Consider the following 13,391-nt stretch of genomic DNA (forward strand, 5'->3'; position numbering starts at 1 on the left):
GCTCTACCACTGAGCTATACTTTCCCCTAAAGTGAGCATTCTAAAATGGAACCCTGATCATGGGCTTCAAAGACTTCATGGCTCCCCAGAGCCTTCAGGACAAGAATTTCTCAGTGGGTCAGCAAGAGTGTTACATCCTGGGCCTCTGCCTGTCTTCTCAGCCTCATCCTGCCCTACCCTCTCCCCCACGTTGGAAGCATCTGCATGAAGCCCACCTGTGTCAAGGCTTTTGCTGTGTCATTCTCTGGGCCCAGAATGCTCTTCCTCTGTATGTCTACTTGGTCAACTTCTAAACATTTTTCAAGACAGTCTCGAGCACTGATTCCTCAAAAAAGCCTTCTCTAATGCTCACAAGGAATCCTGCACTAGGTCCTTGGGGGTGCCATTGGTCTGCGTGCTCCTGTGTTCACTGAAGACAAGACCTTTGCTCAGTGAAGTGCACCCAAGGGCCAGCACATGTGCAAGAGGTGAGTACACACTAGTTGAATAAAAACCCAAGCTAAAGGTCAGGAATCAGTGCATACAGGCCACTGGGTAAAAAGCACTGGTTTTTAAGTCAAGACCTGATGGCTATATTATTCTGAACTGCGCCACACTGCTGCCCTAGGCAAAGCCACTTCCTTCCCTGGCCTCCATCTTTCTCATCTGTGCTATGAGGGGCTAGTATTAAATGTCTCTTTCATCTTGAGCTCTGACAATTCCTTTAATAGAGTAAAAGGACCCTAATTGTCAGCGTCGATGAGGGTGATGGGGAACAGGTGCTCCCACGCATGATTGATGGGAGGATGAGGTGAAATCTTCATGAGGCCATTTGACAATTTCTTTAAAAAAGCCCTAAAAATTTGGATGCCCAAACATGTGGCAATTTTACTTCTAGGACTTTTTGCCTAAGGAAATAATTGAAGATGCAACTAGAGATTTAACTGCATGGATAACGATCCTAGTATTGCTTATAATAGTGAAAATAGGAAATGACCCCAGGATTGAACAAGGGAGGATTAGTGATTAAATCATAGTACTTCATACAAAATATTATGCAGACATAAAAATGAAATAAATCTATATTTATTGACGTAGATGTCCAGGCTAAATTAAGTGTTAAAAGTGGATTGTAAAACAATATTTAAAGTATGTTCTTATCACTGATTAAAATACATATTATATCTACATACAGAATATCAAATTACGAAATGAGATTATTGGTGAGTGGTGGGATTATGGGAAATTATCTTCCTTCTTGCTTCTTATTTACGTGAAAGACAACGACAAACCTGGAAAGAAAAAAATTACCCATAAGGTCACTTGATTGTAAATATTTTATTTACTTATTCTCTAACATTTCATGAGTGGAAATATACTCCTTACAGGACTAAAAAAGAAGTATCTTCAAAATCTTATAAAATTCTAGAAACTGATTCACAAAAAGCCACTTGTCCAAGTTCACACAGAGCAAGTCACTGGCAGAGCAAGGCTGGAAGAAAGGCCTCCTCTCTCGTGGGCCCCTAGGCTCTGTTTCCTGGCAGGTGCCAGGATCCCTGGGCACGCTGGGAAGATGTCACTGCCCCTTGTTCCTTGGCCAAGATGTGGTCTGGGCATAGAAGGCAGGAGTGAGTGGCCAGAAGGTGGCTAGAGGTAGGAGGTGTGGTTAGACCAAACAGGACATGGGAGACACAGTTGACACGTGCCCAGCCTGATGAGGGCCCAGGGAGGTGGACAAACACAGTCATTAGTGATAGGGCACTCCTGCTGCCTGAGAATGGCAGGCCCTTTGCCAGTTGTCCTCAAGGCGTCTCCCTCTTCTATTTCAAAAGTTTAATGAAAATCCTTCTAATTACACTGTTCTCGTCCTTGAGAGGCCCTGGGCTGTGCCACCTAACTGACCACTAACCACAACCAGCCCTGCCCTCTCCTGGTTCCTGAAATCTGGGAGCAGATGGTGGAGGTGTTGGAGACAGCTCCCTACCAAAAGCCAAGAAGAAAGGGGGTGAGCAGTCATAGAGAGGAAGTTACTTTGGTCCTCAGCCCATAGACCCCAGAGTCTTCTTTCCTGTGAAGCCCAACGGTCCCCAGCCAGATTTCCTGTCGCTATAGCCCTCGCCAAGGATAGGGGGCTGCCCACCAGGGTCGGCCCCAGGGGCCAGGTTACACTTGGGGGTCGGGGATGGTGCCCAGAGGCTGATCTGGCCATCATCACTCCAGGTCGCCCCTTCATCTTCTGCTTCCCATAATTCCCTAGGTTGTTGGTTCCTAACTTTCGTCCCTTTCAAAGGAAACCTGGATACTCAGTTTTATCAGAATTTTGAAGGAGGCTTCACTGTCTGTACTCCCTGGGGACAGCACCAGTCTAGGCACACAATGGGGAGCTGAGAAACTCTGGGGTGGTGATGCTAAGTTCAAAGACTGGAGACAGTTCTGGTCCCTCTTCTCCTGCCCATCTCTCTGATCTCAGGGAGCTCTTTTGTGCACCCCAGCTCTGGTGGGGGAGGAGAGTTCAGTCTCCAGGGACGGGCCTCCTCTGCCCTGCCCCTCCCCCAGCGTGGAGGACATAAAAGCCCAGATTCAGCTAAGAGGGGATGCCAATGCCAGGGGGAGAACTGGGACTTTGGAGGTTGGGTCCCGGACTCCGTCTGTAGGCAGAACCTGCCGAGGGGTTGCTGGGGTATGAAGGTGGGAGTGAGGGGCCTGGGAAGGGAGAGATGTGGGGCTCTCTTCTCCCAAATGCACTGTGGCCTTTGGACACTTACTGGGCTTGGGGTCTTGTTGCAGAGATGAAGCTGCCCCTGGCCCTAGCAGGGCTCCTGGCCAGTCTGGCCATGCTCCAGCCCTCTGGGGGTGCCACTCCAGGTAACAGCTCAGAAAGAAGGGAAAACGTGGTGTGTTGGGGGAGGTTCTGAGTTTCAGGGATTCCACATGGGCTCCGGGACCTGATGGGGACTTTGGGCCCATTCCTGACCTCGGGATCCCTGTTCTGAGCAGTGGTCCCGAGGGAAGTGGAGACCTCGGTGGTGCTGACCTGCATGGAGGAGGCCAAGCGGCTAGTGGACAAGGCCTACAAGGAGCGGCGGGAAAGGTGGGGTGCCGGGCACTGCTGGGCTCTGGACAAGGCTACCCCGGACCTCTCAGGGAAGAAACAGGCAGCGGGGAATTTGTGGGTGGGGATGGGTCCCTCTGTCTGTCTGCCAGTCTTTATGTCTCTGGGTGTGAGAATATCTTTAAAACCACGCCTTCCATGGCCTAGTCTCTGGATACCCAGGTCCATACCCTGTTTATTATGAGAAACCTGCTTCCTGACAGTGGGTCTGCCTACACTGTCCTTCGTGTCCCTCGCCTGGGCTAGGGCTCTGTTGCGTGTCTCTGCCTGGTTTCTCTGGCTCTCACTCCTCCCTCCTCCAAGCAGCATCAAGCAGCGCCTTCGCAGTGGCTCAGCCAGCCCCATGGAACTGCTGTCCTACTTCAAGCAGCCAGTGGCAGGCACCAGGACAGCGGTGAGGGCTGCTGACTACCTGCACGTAGCCCTAGGCCTGCTGGAGAGGAAGCTGCGGTCCCTGTGGCCAGGCCCCTTCAACGTCACAGGTACCACCCCCCGACAACTCAGCCCCTCACTCCACTCGTGACCCTGCCTGGTGCCTCCAGCCATCTCCCAGCAGTTCCCCCAACACCCCGTTCCAGGGAGTCTCAGGGGCCTCCTGGCATCTCCTCCATGTCCTCAGACTACACCCTCAACCAAGGCTTTTCAGCCTAGGATAGAAAATGGTGGGGCTCGGCAACCACCCACGCCCTACTTTCCTGGCCCACAGATGTGCTGACGCCTGTCCAGCATAATCTGCTGTCCAAGACTAGTGGCTGCGCCTACCAGGACCTGGCGGTGAGGTGCCCCGAGAAGGACAAGTACCGAACCATCACCGGCCAGTGCAACAACAGGTGCAGCCTCTGCACAATGACTCAGGGTGGGGTCCCAGCAGCCCGGGGCCACCTGGTCCCAGCGCCCTGTCCTCTCTCACCACCTCCCTGCAGGCGCAGCCCCACACTGGGGGCCTCCAACCGGGCCTTTGTGCGCTGGCTGCCAGCGGAGTACGAGGATGGCTTCTCCCTGCCTTTTGGCTGGATGCCAGGGGTCAAGCGCAATGGCTTCCAGGTGCCCCTGGTGAGTACTGGCCCGTGGAGGGGGCGAGACCCCACTGAGGCCGAGACCTCGTGGAGTCCAAGCCCTCTGACTCCCCGTGTCCCGCAGACTCGCGCTGTCTCCAACGACATCGTGTGCTTCCCCACGGATCAGCTGACCCCGGACCAGGAGCGCTCGCTCATGTTCATGCAGTGGGGCCAGCTGCTGGACCATGACCTCGACTTCACCCCGGAGCCGGCTGCCCGCGTCTCCTTCCTCACTGGCCTCAACTGCGAGACCAGCTGCCTGCAGCAGCCGCCCTGCTTCCCACTCAAGGTGCTCCCTCCTTGCCCCACCCCCAGCCTGCTGGGTCAGGGGTCGGGGTGGATGAGGGGGCATCAGTCTGGAAGGGGCCACCTCCCTCGGTGCCCAGCTTTCCTTCCCCAGCTCCCCAGTAGGGCTGGCCCTGCCCACTTCCCACTGTCCCTCCAACCTCTGTTTGCAGGTTCCCCAGGCTCAGTCCTCTTTCTTCCCCACACAGGGCTCCCTCCCCACAGTCCACAGCACACAGATCCTGGGTTGTGGTCTTAGAGCTGGCCGAGAGCGGACTGGTGTGCTGAGGCACATGCAGAGTAGAGTGGAGGAGAGAAAGGAAGTAGAATCTGAGAGAGAGGTAGAGAAAGACAGGGCCAGAATGCAAGACAGGAAAGGGACAGAGTAGAGAGACAGTTACGAGAGGAACGGAAAAGGAAGAGGAGGCCGGCAGGGTGAAGACCAGATTCAGAAGACGGAGTAGGGAGGAGCAGACACAGAAAAGAGGAGAGAAAGGAGGTTTGGGGAGAAGGGGTCAGAGGACTGGCCCGCCCACCTCCAGGGGGCCCCACATCCCCCAGGTCAACGTCCTAGTCATCACCCCCCAGGTCAGAGGAGCTCTGCTGGTGGAACCGCAGGCCCACCAATCTTTGTGGGCCTTGAGGGGTCTCCTTGCAGGCTGAGGGGGCCAGAAGTTCCGAAGAACTCCTTTTTGATATCTGGGTCTCCCCTTCTGGTCCTGGGCTCCAGGCCATACCCCCTCCCCAAGATGAGATCAAGGCCTTCAGGAGGGTGGACGGGGGAGAGCCACTCCTGACCTCTGTCCCTGCCCTCGGTGAGCCCGCTGGGCCTCTCTCCATGCTGCAGATCCCCCCCAATGACCCCCGCATCAAGAACCAATGTGACTGCATCCCCTTCTTCCGCTCCTGCCCGGCCTGCACGGGGAGCAACATCACCATTCGCAACCAGATCAACGCGCTCACCTCCTTCGTGGACGCCAGCATGGTGTACGGCAGCGAGGACCCCTTGGCCATGAGGCTGCGCAACCTGACCAACCAGCTGGGGCTGCTGGCTGTCAACACCCGCTTCCAAGACAACGGGCGGGCCCTGCTCCCCTTCGACAACCTGCACGATGACCCCTGCCTCCTCACCAACTGCTCTGCACAAATCCCCTGCTTCCTGGCAGGTCAGTCCTGGGCGGGGACCTGGGCTGATACAGGGGTGCCCCCTGCTGGAGCCACAGCTGGCCTGTTTGCAAGCCGCTTGTAGATTTGAATTTAGAGAGACTCTCCTCACCAATTTCAGATTAATCCAGTTGCCTTGGTAACAAGGTGGATGAGCCAGAAAGGCAAAACCAAAACCAACAAAAAACAAAAACCCAGACCTAAGAAGGAGACTCGGCGATGGCTAAGGATCTTCTGTCCATCTGTCCCTCTCTTTCCCTTTGGGCTCTGGGAGCGAGGAGAGTTGAGTCCTCCAGGGACAGGGAACTAAAGGGACCACAGTATCCAGTATGGTAGCCACTAGCCACACAGGGCCATTTTCATTTACATTTAAGTTAATTTAAATCAACCTAAATTAAAAACTTATTTCCTGCACTGCACTAGTCACGTTTCAAGTGCTCAATAGTCTTATAGCTAGTGGCTTCCATGTAGGACTGCTCACATGCAGAACATTTTCATCAATGCAAAAAGCTATATTGGACAGAGCTGCTCCAGAATATCACCTCCTAACCACCTTGATTCCCTATAATAAGAGAGGGTGGGATTTTCGATGTGAAAAACTGGCAGTCCTAGGGATATGGCTGGGGCAGTGATGGTGGCCATGCCCAGAAATTTTCTAATGACTTTTAATGTAGACCAGTAGTGGGTCTGAGGCCCTTCTCTCTGGCCTCCCAATTTCTCCTCTTGGTGGCTTCCAGTGGCTGGGCCTTAGGGAAGAGGATCAAAGTCAGTGACTGTAGAGAGGAGATCAAGGTCACACCAGGATGAGGGGGGAAGGTATAGCTCAACATGGTAGAGCATGTGCTTTGCATGTATGAGGTCCTGGGTTCAATTCCCCAGTACTTCCTCTAAAAAAAAAAAGTAAATAAATAAATAAACCTAATTACCTCCCCACATCCCCCCCCCAAAGTCACACCAGGGTGGACTTTCTGGGGTGAGTGGTGGAAGAGAAGCTCTCCTCAGCCTCCATGTGGTGTTGAGCCACATGTCCTCAGCCTGGATTGTCATGTTGGCAGGTTGTGGGATGGAAAATCTGCTCTCAGAGAATCTCCTTCCACCAACCTTTAGAACCTGGGGAGGACTGAACCCAGTGTCCTGCAGGAATGGGCCTGGCCCTAACCCTCTGGTCCTTCCAGAGGAGGTTTAGTGGAGGACTGGAGGGATCAGAGGGTCTGACTTGATGCTTTTGGACAGTCTCAGGTGTGGACTTCAAACATCCTTAGCCTTGGCCCCCTCCCCCGATCAAGCTACACATCAGTACATAGAATGGGTAACGGCTTTCCAGAGTCCTATGTTGAGAAGGATTTTGAGGCTGCATTCAATTTTAGCAGGAGAGAGGGATGTGATCATATGCTGCATCTGGCATGGGCAGAAAAATAGGGGGAGCCAACATGCATGCTACTTTGTGGACTTTCCTGAGTCAAGAGAATAAGTCAGCCAGACAGTGTTCATGGATCTCCTACTTTGTAGCAGGCATTAGGTGTATGTTGGATAGGAGGGTCAGACACAAAATGGCACAAGCCATGGTCCTTGTCCTCAAGGCTCTCCTAGTCTCACATATGGGAAAGTGGCAAATCATATGTTAGATCTGATGCCTACTGAATGAACATTTCCAACCAGCAGTGCCACTAAAGAGGGGCAAAGCTCTCGTGGTGGACCAGGGCATCAGGGGATACCTTCTAGGGGAGATGAAAACTGAGCATGGCGTGGAAAGATGGGTGGAGGGGAGGGCTGGGTAGGGGGCACTTCAAGCCTTGGCTTGGGAGGGAGCTTCAGTGGAGCAAGTACTTTCTGGGAGGGAGGTCTTAAGCTTGACAGTAGCTTTTGCATCCCCAAGGGGACTCCCGCTCGAGTGAGATGCCTGAGCTCACCTCCATGCACACACTATTACTGCGGGAGCACAACCGGCTGGCCACAAAGCTCAAGCGCCTGAACCCCCGCTGGGATGGAGAGAGGCTCTACCAGGAAGCCCGGAAGATCGTGGGAGCCATGGTCCATGTAGGCAGTCCTGCGCATCGGTGATGCTGGGGCTCGGCAGACTTGGGATCCAAATGCTCCTCTGCCACATCCTAGCTGTGCAAATTAACTTTCATGAGCCTCAGTTTCTTCACCTATGATACTGTGAGGATTAAATACCTGGCAGATCCTAAGTGCCTGACAAGTGTCACTTGCTTTCTCTCCCTTCTTCTTTCCTGTCTGCCAGGAATGGTACTGGGACGTTTAAACAGGTGGGACTAAAGTGCCTGGCACAGTAGCTGTTCAGTAAATGCTTCTCCTTTCCTTTGTTTCATTGTCGCTCTTGGCTTCTTTACGCACACACACCCCCCTTCTTTATGGCTCTATCACAGCTCCCCACTCTCCTTCTTTTGGGGCCAACTGACATCCTTCAAAGCCCAATGACCCCCATTCCTGGGCTCTCAGATGTCTGCCTGTGATCCCTTAACAGATAAAGCACATTCTTCACTGGGCATGTTTCCCCTAACAAACTAATAGCCCTGGGTAGTGCCTAATCTCACAACAGCTCAGGCTGGCTTGTTTCAGCCCACCTTATCAGACTCATAAATCCCCGGTGTCCCTTCACGGACCCTAAACTTCTTACTTCACCTACAGCCAATCAGAGACTTGTGCACAAGCCGATCAGTCACCTTGTGACCTGACCTTATAAAAGACTCCAACAATTGGCCCTCGGCGCTCACATTGGCACCTCTCATCTCTGTGGCCTGCTGTTGTCTATGGCAGTGTACCCCTAATAAACTCCTTTACCATTTCCTCCCTCATCTCTGGTAAATTCTTTTACCAACCCGTGTCACCGGCCCATCACGGACTGTCCCACTGTGGACCACGACGCTTATCCTTGCTTGTCCCTGGGCAGTGTTCCTGGGTCCCTCCTCCAATTTGTGCTGCTTCAGCATGCCCATCCTCTCCTGAAGCCATAAACACAAACACACACACACCGCCCCGGCCCCCACCTTGTTACTATTCCTAGATTCTGTTGGGGAGAGAGTTGCAAGGGCCGTTGGTGCATTTTTGATTTGCATTAAGAACTTGAGTGAGATTTGTTTAAGCCTCAGAGGACATTCCAGAGTCTAGAATCTAGAGTGAGACTGTTTCATCTCTTCTGGGAGAAGTCATCCAGGACATGGCCCTTTTCACTGGGAGAAGTCACCTAGGGAGACTCTTCCTTCTTGCCTTTCCTCCTTCTACAGACAATTTATTGAACCCCACTGTGAGCCAGGCACTTGCTGGGCACTGAGTAATTTCAAGAGAAATGAGAGACAACCCTTGTCCTCAATGAGCTATAAGTTAGTAGGAGAAATGAGACATTAGTAACTCCAGGGCAAGGGAGCTATTGCAGGGACTAACGAAGCCTTTTGTCATTTAATCCTCTAAGGCAGAGGGCAGCTTAATTACCCTTAATTTACATTTGAGGAACTGGGGCTCAGAGTGGTTAATAATTGGCCCAGAGTCACACAGCAGGCAGGCAGTAGAGCCCTGTCTTTGCCTCTTGGTGCCACTCTGTGAGACCCAGATCCAGTGCTGTGGGAGGCAAATCCCTGGCTACAGGGGAGGAAGGGATCCCTGAGCCAGGAGCAGGCGGAGAATCTGCAGGGAGGGGTGATTTTTGTTTAGATCATCACTTACCGGGACTACCTGCCCCTGGTGCTGGGGCCAGAGGCCATGAGGAAGTACCTGCCCAAGTACAGATCCTACAATGACTCGGTGGACCCTCGCATCTCCAATGTCTTCACCAACGCCTTCCGCTATGGCCACACCCTCATCCAACCCTTCATGTTCCTCCTGGACCATTGGTACCGGCCTATGCAGCCCAACCCCCATGTTCCGCTCAGCAGGGTCTTTTTTGCCAGCTGGAGGGTAGTGCTGGAAGGTGAGCAGGGCCTAGGCCAGGAGGGAGTGGGCCGGCAGCCGAGGTTGGGGTGGGGGCAGGCTTGGTCACAGTGAGCTCGGGCGGAATAAACCCTCTTTCCCTCTTATTTTAGGAACCTGATCTGACTTTCCAGCCTCAGTTCACCTGATTCCGCTTGCCCATCTAATAATAAAGGGTGGGGTGGAGATGGCTTTTAGGGAGCTGGCTCCTTCCTGTGGGTTGTGACTCTCAGTGACGCAGGAAGCCAGCGTCTGGGAGCATGGCAACCTTGCCAGTCTGAATGGCATGATTCCCTAAGACCTCAGTGCCCCAGCGAGGACCTGCCCCCTGGGGACACCGTGGTGCCAGGAGCCACAAGTGCCCAGCCCTCTTCTGCAATCCCCCTGGTTCTACCTTACTCCATTTCAGCTCTGAAACTGAGCCAAATCCTTCCCCCACCCTGGCTCCTCTTGCCCCAGGTGGCATCGACCCCATCCTCCGGGGCCTCATGGCCACCCCTGCCAAGCTGAACCGCCAGAACCAAATCGTGGTGGATGAGATCCGGGAGCGGCTGTTCGAGCAGGTCATGAGGATCGGGCTGGACCTGCCCGCTCTGAATATGCAGCGCAGCGGGACCATGGCCTCCCAGGTGAGAGGCTGCAGGAGTCCCCCTGACCCTCCCCCGCTTCCCACCCAGGGCCCTGCTGTCTCCAGTGTCCCCAGCTGCCCAGCCCTGCGCCCACCAGCCTTGCTCTTAGGAAGCCATCCCAGCTCAGGCCCTTACCTCTCCCTGGTCCATTTCCAGCTCCTCTCACCCCTTTTGTGTTGCTGTAACCCTCCAAATTGGAGCATCACCATAGCAACAACAACAAGCCCTCCCACCCCCAGTCTGAAAACCTGTTTCTACTACATTTCATTTTGTTTCATCTTACATGAACTCTGAGAGGAAGAGATTATTGTCACTTCAAGTCTACCCGTGAGGAAAGAGGCTTGGAGAGATTCAGAACCTGCCCAGGGTCTCCAGCCTCATCAGTGACAGAGCTGGAATTTGAACCCAGATCAGCCTAACCCCAATGATACGGGAGAGCTGGTGTGGCTGATCCTTTGAGGCAAACTGTGCCCCTCGCGGTCTGAGATTTCCAGAGGGGCAAGGAGATGCTCCTATTCTTGGATCTAGCAGGAGTTATGCAGTTAAGGATTTACCTCAGGGTAGGAGGGCACAGGGAAGACAGAGAGGCTCCTGGAGAGACCCAGCTGTCCTCAGGCTCCCAGAGAGGCCGGGGGTTCCCTGGGGGTTTACAGTGGGGTGGCAGCCCCTCCATATCCTCCTCTCTCACGTGTACCTCTGTATGTGGCCTCGGTGTGTTGGGAAGGTGGGCTAACTGGGACCCACCCACAGCCACCTCTCCCCTCCCCGCATACAGGATACAATGCCTGGAGGCGCTTCTGTGGGCTCCCGCAGCCCAGCACAGTGGGCGAGCTGGGCACGGTGCTGAAGAACCTGAACCTGGCGAGGAAGCTGATGGCCCAGTATGGCACACCTGACAACATCGACATCTGGATGGGCGGCGTGGCTGAGCCCTTGAAGAGCAAAGGCCGTGTGGGCCCGCTCCTCGCCTGCCTCATCGGGACCCAGTTCAGGAAGCTGCGGGATGGCGATCGGTGAGGAGGCAGCCGAGCGGCTCAGGCTGGCTGTGCGGCTCCGGGCCTGTCCCTGACCCCCTGGGGGCCCCTCTTCCTCCTGAGAAAGGAAGGGCTAGGAGGAGTCCGTGATTTCCCACTGTGTTCCGGGGAGCCTCCAGGTCACCCCTAATGTGCTCTGAATCTGTTGATGGTGTAGCAAGGAGGGACTTGGGCCTGGCTGTGAAGGAGGGAAGCGAGACCTCGCTGCCACGCCAGTCACTGCTCCGGGTCTCAGGGCGCAGCCATGGCGCTGCCTGTCCCTGTTGAACAGTCCCGTCGTTGCTTCCCCACCGCCTCTCCCACTGTCGTTCCACTGTCATATATCTCTCATAGCCACTTCTCACCTCACCTGTATTGTGCTTTTAGGAAAATCGGGAAAAAGGTGGACAATTATTAAGCACTCCCAAGTTTCTTTCTACCCTGTGGATATAGCCCAGGGCCAGGGCACAGGGCTTGGTGAGCGTGTGTGGGCCTGGCTCCCTGCCTATCATTAGTGGTGCTCTGGAGGCAGGAGGTAGGCAACTGGGCAGCCATGAGTGGGGCTCTACTTGTTTGAAAGCCCCCGGGCTTTCTGAGAGCCCGGAGCTCTCCTGTGCTGCAGGGCTGCTGTCTGCATGGTCCTCTTGCGTCCAGGATCAGCTCTGGCCAGTTGATGCCCTCCCAGCCCAGGAGAGCCTTGGTCACAGTGACCGTGGGTGTTCCCGTGCAGGTTTTGGTGGGAGAACAAGGATGTGTTCAGCATGCAGCAGCAGCGGGCCCTGGCCAAGATCTCCTTGCCCCGCATCATCTGCGACAACACAGGCATCACTGTCGTGTCCAAGAACAACATCTTCATGTCCAACACATTCCCTCGGGACTTTGTCAACTGCAGTACACTCCCTGCCTTGGACCTGGCTCCCTGGAGGAACAGGGACTAGAGGCTGGGTAAGGGGGTGCAGTGTGAGGTGAAGGCCGGGCATACCTGGGCTGGCCAGTCGGAAACATAGAGATCTCCCTTCCCTGGGTGAGCCCATCCCTGTTCTTGGTGCCAGCCGACAGAGGAAGCGAATGACTAGACATTCACTTGTGTGTGTGTGTGTGCACGTGCGTGCACGCGCATGGGTACGCGTGTGCATTTCATGTGTGTGTTGCCTATGAACACAGGTAGTGTTTTGTGTGCTGTGTATACGTGTCATTTATGGGAGTGTGTGCTTGCTGTGTCTATGTTAAGTGTATGGAAGGCAGCCGAGCAGATTGGTGAGGAGCACATGCTCTGGAGCCACACTGCTTGGGTTCAGATCCTGCCTCTGCAGCTTACCAGCTGCGTGACTTTGATCAAGTTCCTCCACCTCGCTAAGCCTGAATTTTCTTCTTTGTAAATGACAGCTGTTGTGGCTCCTTAGCGGGTCCATTTGCATCCTCTAGTACTTTGTTGAGCACCTACCCCCTGCCAGTCACTGTGCTAGGCTTGGGAAAAGTCAGACACCGTGTCTGGCCCTTGTGGACCCTACAGCTTGACAGTGTCCCCGGTCAGCAGAGGTGAACCAGTGACCCCCGGAGGAACGGCCATTAGCAGTGCGAGGTGGTTGAGTTATGAGCCCAGGCGAGTCAGGCTCAGTCCATGGCTCCCCTTTGGCTTCCTTACCCTGTTCTCTTGCTTATTCACAGGAGCCTGCCTGGAGAGGAACTAGGGCCCATTGGCCCTTTGGTACCGTTTGTTTATACCTGATGATTATTCTAATAAAGCGCCACTGATAGGGACCTTCGCTCTGTCTGAGTCTGCAGTGGGGCTGGGTCCTCAGTGTGAAGCTTGCTCTGGGCTCTGAACTTGAACACGGGTGGGCTGTGCCTCAGGGCCCTTCATTTTCTGAACTGGAGGTCAGGGCATCCAGGAGTCCTCTTCTGGCCAATTCCTATATGGAAGGCAGTCAGTTCTTAGAAGCCTAGGTGCCAGGCTAAACCTAGCAGACCCTCTTCCGTCACCTTCCACCCACACCACCCCAGAGGACAGGACTTGTGGTCACCAAGCCCTTTTGTTCATGCATGGCTCTGGGAAAGATTTGCTAACCACTCACTCCATGTCAGGCCGGTGCCAAGTGCTGGGAAATAGAGGAGACACAGCTTTCCTGGGAGAGAGAAAGAGCTGGGGGTTGATGGGAAGGTAGTTCCCTCCCCAGATGACAGGGCATGACTGGGTCCTGCTTCTCTGCAGCTGGCACAGTGATTC

The 13,391-nt window shown here is 54.3% G+C and overlaps 1 pseudogene; it reads left to right on the plus strand.

Moving 5' to 3' along the window:
• Positions 1 to 2,750: 2,750 nt before the first annotated feature.
• On the plus strand, positions 2,751 to 12,102 carry LOC140690167 (myeloperoxidase-like; annotated as a pseudogene).
• Positions 12,103 to 13,391: the final 1,289 nt, after the last annotated feature.

Source organism: Vicugna pacos, chromosome 29 (assembly GCF_048564905.1).
Source record: "Vicugna pacos chromosome 29, VicPac4, whole genome shotgun sequence".
NCBI classification, from domain to species: Eukaryota; Metazoa; Chordata; class Mammalia; order Artiodactyla; family Camelidae; genus Vicugna; species Vicugna pacos.